The following is a 7,728-nucleotide window of genomic DNA, read 5'->3' as shown; positions in this document are numbered from 1 at the left end:
CTTATGGGCATGCTTGTATGGAAAGGTATACATTTTTGAGTAAAGCAATGAAATTTGGCTCGAATGTTGTACTCGTCCACCTAAGCCCAAATCGCCTGGTAGCCAGTGTCTACTCCCCGGCAGAAGGGAGGGAGGGGGGGTTATAGAACAGAGCGCCCGGCGCTCGGAAAAAAAATTCTGGCGGATTCATTTGGCCCTTTGAGTCGAGTTTGGTGTCGTTATCAGGTAACTAGATGATGCCCGATTCATTCCCCAAAACAGTTTTTTAGGGTTCCCTAGCAAAATATGTCACAATCTTTAAAATAATAAACTTTTGGCAGTAGCAAAATCCAAACAAACCAGTATATTTTTATATTTTTGTATGAAACTTGGTTTATAAAAAAATACTGTCTGAAAGGCCATTTCATGCAGATTATAAAAACATTAACATGTAACATATATCTTACCATTTTCAATGTGAAATAAATTATAGAAAGTACAGGAATGTTCGTCAGCGCAGCGTAGGGGACGGCTAATAGACCCGAAAAATAAGCAATAACATAAAACAAAAACCAGTCAAGTGTGAGTCTGACTCGCTCATCGAGTGTTTCGTACTAATTTGTCCTATACCATATTATCTTGTCTGGTGGGACCTGGTTAACTGATACACACACACTTTCGTCTTTATAATATTAGTGTGATTTTTTATCATCTTTAAATTATAAATGAAGTCAGGTAACATTGTTAAAAATAAAGATATATAATAATAGAACGTTTTTGTATTAATAATAATGACAACCACCTCCACAATTACATAATTCGGTACATTTGAGCTGGTGTATAAAACACTTCAATCTGGAATTGCAAGATTTCACGCACCGACATCTTATCAATTCAAAGCTTCTCTTTTCTTTTTATTTCAGATGGGCAAGGAATATTTTGATTTTTTTAGGTCCCTAAATATATACAGCCTGTAAAACTGCCCTTAAGGTGTGTTGTTTAAGGGCAGCTTCTGTGGGAGGCAAATTTTCGATTTGCCTGTCCATTTTTGTTAAAAATTTGTTTGCGACCCTCATTTACTGTCACAGCGGGGTACAATGTGAAAAACAAACATGTACTTATAATAATTATAAAAAAATATAAGTTCTGGATAAGAGTAGGTATCCTTAAAATATCGTGACCGTCCTTACCTATCATGCATTGTAATCACAAACTTTTCAATTTCACTGTCTGCATATTTGCCACTGTAAAGTGCTTCAAATCCTCGTGTGACATTCGGATATGCCTTCCATACCTCAAATGCAGGTGTACCTATAGTTCTTGTAGACCTTCTAGCTTGGAATACATGATATTCTGTACTAGCCATATCTGTCGACTGTTCTTAACATTATTTTGGCTACTACTACTATATCGTGTGTTCCAAAGCTAGAAGGTCTAAAAGAACTATAGGTACACATGCATTTGAGGTATGGAAGGCATATCCGAATGTCACACGAGGATTTGAAGCACTTTACAGTGGCAAATATGCAGACAGTGAAATTGAAAAGTTTGTGATTACAATGCATGATAGGTAAGGACGGTCACGATATTTTAAGGATACTCTTATCCAGAACTTATATTTTTTTATAATTATTATAATTACATGTTTGTTTTTCACATTGTACCCCGCTGTGACAGTAAATGAGGGTCGCAAACAAATTTTTAACAAAAATGGACAGGCAAATCGAAAATTTGCCTCCCACAGAAGCTGCCCTTAAACAACACACCTTAAGGGCAGTTTTACAGGCTGTATGTATTTAGGGACCTAAAAAATCAAAATATTCCTTGCCCATCTGAAATAAAAAGAAAAGAGAAGCTTTGAATTGATAAGATGTCAGTGCGTGAAATCTTGCAATTCCAGATTGAAGTGTTTTATACACCAGCTCAAATGTACCGAATTATGTAATTGTGGAGGTGGTTGTCATTATTATTAATACAAAAACGTTCTATTATTATATATCTTTATTTTTAACAAGGTTACCTGACTTCATTTATAATTTAAAGATGATAAAAAATCACACTAATATTATAAAGACGAAAGTGTGTGTGTATCAGTTAACCAGGTCCCACCAGACAAGATAATATGGTATAGGATAAATTAGTACGAAACACTCGATGGGCGAGTCAGACTCACACTTGACTGGTTTTTGTTTTATGTTATTGCTTATTTTTCGGGTCTATTAGCCGTCCCCTACGCTGCGCTGACGAACGTTCCTGTACTTTCTATAATTTATTTCACATTGAAAATGGTAAGATATATGTTACATGTTAATGTTTTTATAATCTGCATGAAATGGCCTTTCAGACAGTATTTTTTTATAAACCAAGTTTCATACAAAAATATAAAAATATACTGGTTTGTTTGGATTTTGCTACTGCCAAAAGTTTATTATTTTAAAGATTGTGACATATTTTGCTAGGGAACCCTAAAAAACTGTTATGGGGAATGAATCGGGCATCATCTAGTTACCTGATAACGACACCAAACTCGACTCAAAGGGCCAAATGAATCCGCCAGAATTTTTTTTCCGAGCGCCGGGCGCTCTGTTCTATAACCCCCCCTCCCTCCATTCTGCCGGGGAGTAGACAATGGCTACCAGGCGATTTGGGCTTAGGTGGACGAGTACAACATTCGTACCAAATGGCATTGCTTTACTCAAAAATGTATACCTTTTCCCATAAGAAAACGGACTATATTGTGTGTAGACTGTAGACCTTGTATGTATTAGTAGCTACGATTATTGTTAGAGCAGAGCGAGGTGCATTTTATTTAAGATGCATTGTGATTAATGAAAGAAAATTTACTAACATTCAAATTGTGGCACATTATTTAAGGAATAAAGTATCGATATGAAGCAATTGGTTTGCTGTTTTGTTGCTCAACTTAAAGAAACCCTTTAAATTTTAAATTTATTTGTGATAAGTTAAGAAAAAACGGACGTTCTTTCTTTGAATGTGTTGGCACTTGGCAGAACTATACTTACTATAGAGACAGTAAAGACAGAAAAAAAACCTATAAGTACTGTAAAATAATATTGGAATGATTTCAGAATATAAGGTAAATACCTAGATTATAGAACATAGGTAAGAAAAATTATTTATAACTAGCATCCCCGACAGACATTGTTCTGCCCTATTGCTACTTTTAGGAGATTTGTCAGGTTAAATAAATAGCATTTATTATCTAACTAAGTAGGGTATATATAACGTTTAAGCAAAACTTAAGGTAGGTTTCCTATTATTTTTCAAATAGCAAATATTAAATACGACGTATCATATGATTTGCAGGATTTTATAGCCGGAACAGGTGTAACTTAAGTGAGCTAAAGTCGAGATTAGTTTTTGCTAATCTTAGCTAGAAGCCTTTATAATTTCTATATAAAAAAAATATCACAGTTATCCTTACAATCAGTAAAATTATAGGATATAAGTATTAAAGTTGCCTTCTTGGAGAAAAAAATGAATTTCGATACATTTCGTTTTTATAATAATGAATTTCCAGAATACTTTTTGGTCCAATATTTTCTTATGATAAGCGAGTTTATAGCAGCGACGCATCCCAACTAATATTATAAATGCGAAAGTAACTCTGTCTGTCTGTCTGTTTGTTAAGCTTTCCCGCTTAAACCTCTCAACCGATTTTGATGAAATTTGGCACAGACAATCTTTAGACCCTGAGAAAGAACATAGGCTACCTTTTATTGCGAAATATGTACCACAGGCGAAGCCGGGGTGGACCGCTAGTGAATAATAAACTCATCTGTGTAAATTCACATTCGGTCGCTTTGCTGGGAGGGGGTAAAATTAAATAATGTCTACAAATTGATATGTCTCCTTTTATTCACAGTATATAATAGACTATTTACACGCTGTACATCGCAACAAATAATATCTATTAAGTACTTACTTACTCTTTAAAACATTTATCTACAAAACAACAAAAGGTTTTATGATGATGATTTTTGTACAAGATCGAACAGTGTCAAGATTTTAAAGAATTCAACAAATAATCTTGCTTCGTGAAATACAAATATTTTTCTTATAAATTCTAATATCAAGTCACATAATCGAATTGCTTTATCTATAAAATAAACAATATAAAACAATTCAAAAAATATCTGGGTACAAATAAAAAATAGCTACATGTATTCAAAACCCGTGATTACAAATAAACAAATATTTTAAGAAGTATGTACTTGATTACTAAATAAAACTATTGTTCTGAACATAATATAATATATGTGTATACATTCAAAACCTAAGCGATTCAACATTAATTACTACAACTCAACTAGCTGCGCACTAGTTAAAAAAAAAACATAATTTATGGAATACCTTTTCAATTTCAATTTTAGGCCTTATCAATAAAAATGGCGGCAATATGTACTTTTACACGAATTCCATAAATTTTTGTTCAAATTAAAAAAAATCGTTACCAACATGTCAAAATTAGGCAGACATTCATTACATTTCATTAAAAATAAGCACATAGACAAATCTACATTATCTACAGTACACATCAATTTACAATCTAGCATTTACCTACACAAATTGATTGCTTCAGTCTGTCATTTCATAGCGTTGGTAACTTCAACTATAGAATTCCTTTCCTTAACTCATTTAAATGCGTTAAAACCATAAATACCTTCCTCGAGACTAGTCGACAATTTCTTTGGCTGCGATTTATTATGTCGTGTTAAAAATATAGCTCTTTACAAATTATACTTAGAAATAAAATTTATTAAAAATTCTGTACAAAAAAACGCTAAATAAATAAAGATGTAAATGGCATTTCAAAAATTCCTATGATTAGTGTCGCTACTTAAAATATAGTATGTTAACAGAAATATGGAATCTTATAAAAGTAAAAAATATTTCTATATTATATGTAAAATAATTAATTAATCTATCTAATAATAATTGTATTCCACATTATAAATATAATCGCGTTTACAATATCAAAAATTTGATATTTAATGAATTACATTAGAGTTGGAATAAAAGCAAAAAAATGGCGCTTATCTGTCAATACAACAAACATTATCAGGTTTACTCAAGTTTATATAAATCACACAAACATACCAGGACTAACATATAAAACGCAATTTCTAGAAATCTGTTTCACATCGAAACGAAACACAATAGCTCACACTACGTTCATGTTATGTAAAATATGTAAAAACAAAAAATTGCAATGGATGAAAATATAAATTACAAAATGAAGAATGAAGTTTTTCAAAAATTGCGCTTTATACTACACAATATAAAATTGAAATTTCCATGTCAATTAGTCGCGATTCATCAACACAACTGGATAAACATAAGGCAATAATACAACCGCGATACAAAAAAATATATCGCAAAATGTTGCGTTCTACATCTACCATCTACATTTCGTGCGATCTCCGTACAATATAACAATATCTACATTTTCTTAGGAATAATCCTTCATACAAGCACCGATATGTCAAAATGGACTAATTTTCACCTAAAGAACTACATTTTTTTCATTACATCTTTTAGAATTTTTTACACTTCTAGGGACAGGCGAGCGTGTTAATTGATTTTAAACAATATGAATATAACACAAAAATTATAATCGTCTATAGTAATATATCATTATTTTTGAACGTAAATTAAAAGTTTTGAATTTCCTTTCAAAAATATTTCCAAATTATATCCAATAAGAATATTTTAGGATATACTTACAAACAAATAATAAAATTATAGTTGATTTAAAATGTTTTTGGGTTATAATTCTATAAATATTATATTCATATAAAAATTAATAATTCACGATACACACGTCTCCACAGTACCTCAATAAATTGACAATTAATTAGTATGAAAAGTATTACTTTTTTTAATCGAAAAATTTGTAAAATTATTGCATGTTTTAAAATATGTGGTCTATGAAAGTATTTCTGAACATTTTAAAACATACCATGATACAGATGAATTTGTATGACATCGTAAGTAATGTTTTACCAAACCACTTATTTTAAAAGGATTACAAAGTAATATTACCCATTTATCAAATTTCATTTTCAAAAAAATCATTTAATAATATTTTTTTTTTCTTTTTTAACACTGAGTATTTAGAATTCACAATAATTCAGAATTAACTGTCATAATGTCACAACGCAATTTATAAGTATGAAATTAATGATGTAACAAAACTTTTAAAACATACAAGTATTCTTAGAGGTAGCGCGCACGAGCAACTTTGTCTCCGCAACTATTTTGTCTCTCCACCCATGGGCTAGTATGAAAGTGCGCGCACGTAGCGACGCAACTCCCCATACAATTTATGGGAGAGACAAAATAGTTGCGGAGACAAAGTTGCTCGTGCGCGCTAGCTCTTATTCATAACAATATGAGCTGACATGAGCTGCCAAAACATGAGTAGACAAATAAAACCATGGCACAGGTATAATTAAAATTAAGGGTAAAATACAAACTTAATAATTTCAAATGGGACGGGGCTATAAATGAAATGAATCATAATATACAGATAATAAAACAGCTATGAAATGGTTTTAAAAGTAGTTATTTTCCTTTACTTGTTGGATTTTTGAAGTAAAGAATATATAATTAATCTTAAGATATGTAAAGTGTTCAATTTTTTTTTGTTATTATTTCCTTTCTAAACTGTTAAACATCTGGAAAAAAATATAGCACCGTCCCGTAAATACGAAAGTATACATAACACAATTCAAAAGAGGATTTTAATGGTAGTTAAATCTACATTACCCTGGTATATGGGGGACGATTCCCATTTTTACTTCGCTTACAGCCTTTCGTTATTTATTGTCCATACCTCCGAAACTAATAGGAGCGTCTAATTTAAACCATATATTCGCATTGTCAGTCGAAACGATTCATTATTACTTAAAATATAACTCTACGCCTTATAGACCGGGAGATACTGACACAAAATTTCGAGTCATTTGTAACAGGATGGCGGTTCTTCAGGGTTCTTAGTACGCAATGACAAAAAGAAAAATGATGGTGTGAACGCTGGTACCGGCGGCTTAGTCGCGTGGGCGTTAGTCGAACTCGTCGGAAAATAGCGAAAGTCAAACGATTTGTAACAGTATGGCACTTATTTTTCCTGGAAGTTTGAGGATCAAAGAATATAAATACAAAATTTCAAAGATCTAGGTGTTGGAAATCTTCACTTATATAAATTCATACTAAATTAATTTTTCAAGTATGACAGCACTTTTTCCCCCTACTAGAAGTATGGCAAATATAATAATGGTCACATTTTATCAAATACTCTCCAAAAATCCAAATGCAATACTGGTACAAAAAGTTTGGCGAAATAAATTTTTTTTGCAGATTTTCGGCGGTATGGCGACCATTTGGAATCGTCCGAAAAGTATGGCATGGCGATTTTCGTAAATGGCTGCACGACGATGGTTACCTGTGCAAAAGTTAGCCTGGTACAAATGGTTGAATAATTGTTTTATTTAAATCAACATATTCGCGTCGGTATGGTGGGCTGTAAGTCACACCGGAAAAGTATGGCATGACACTACCGCCTACTTCTTTTTTATGGGCTATCGGTAAATACTAAAATTTTTGTGTTACAAATCGTTTGACTTTCGCTATTTTTCCGACGAGTTCGGCTAACGCCCACGCGACTAAACCACCGATACCAGCGATCACACCATCATTTTTCTTTTTATCATTGCGTACTAAGAC

This window comes from Colias eurytheme, chromosome 14 (assembly GCF_061535395.1).
Source record: "Colias eurytheme isolate Ceu_HAF_F1 chromosome 14, ilColEury1 Martin Lab GWU primary, whole genome shotgun sequence".
NCBI lineage: Eukaryota > Metazoa > Arthropoda > Insecta > Lepidoptera > Pieridae > Colias > Colias eurytheme.
This window is presented reverse-complemented; position numbering follows the sequence as displayed.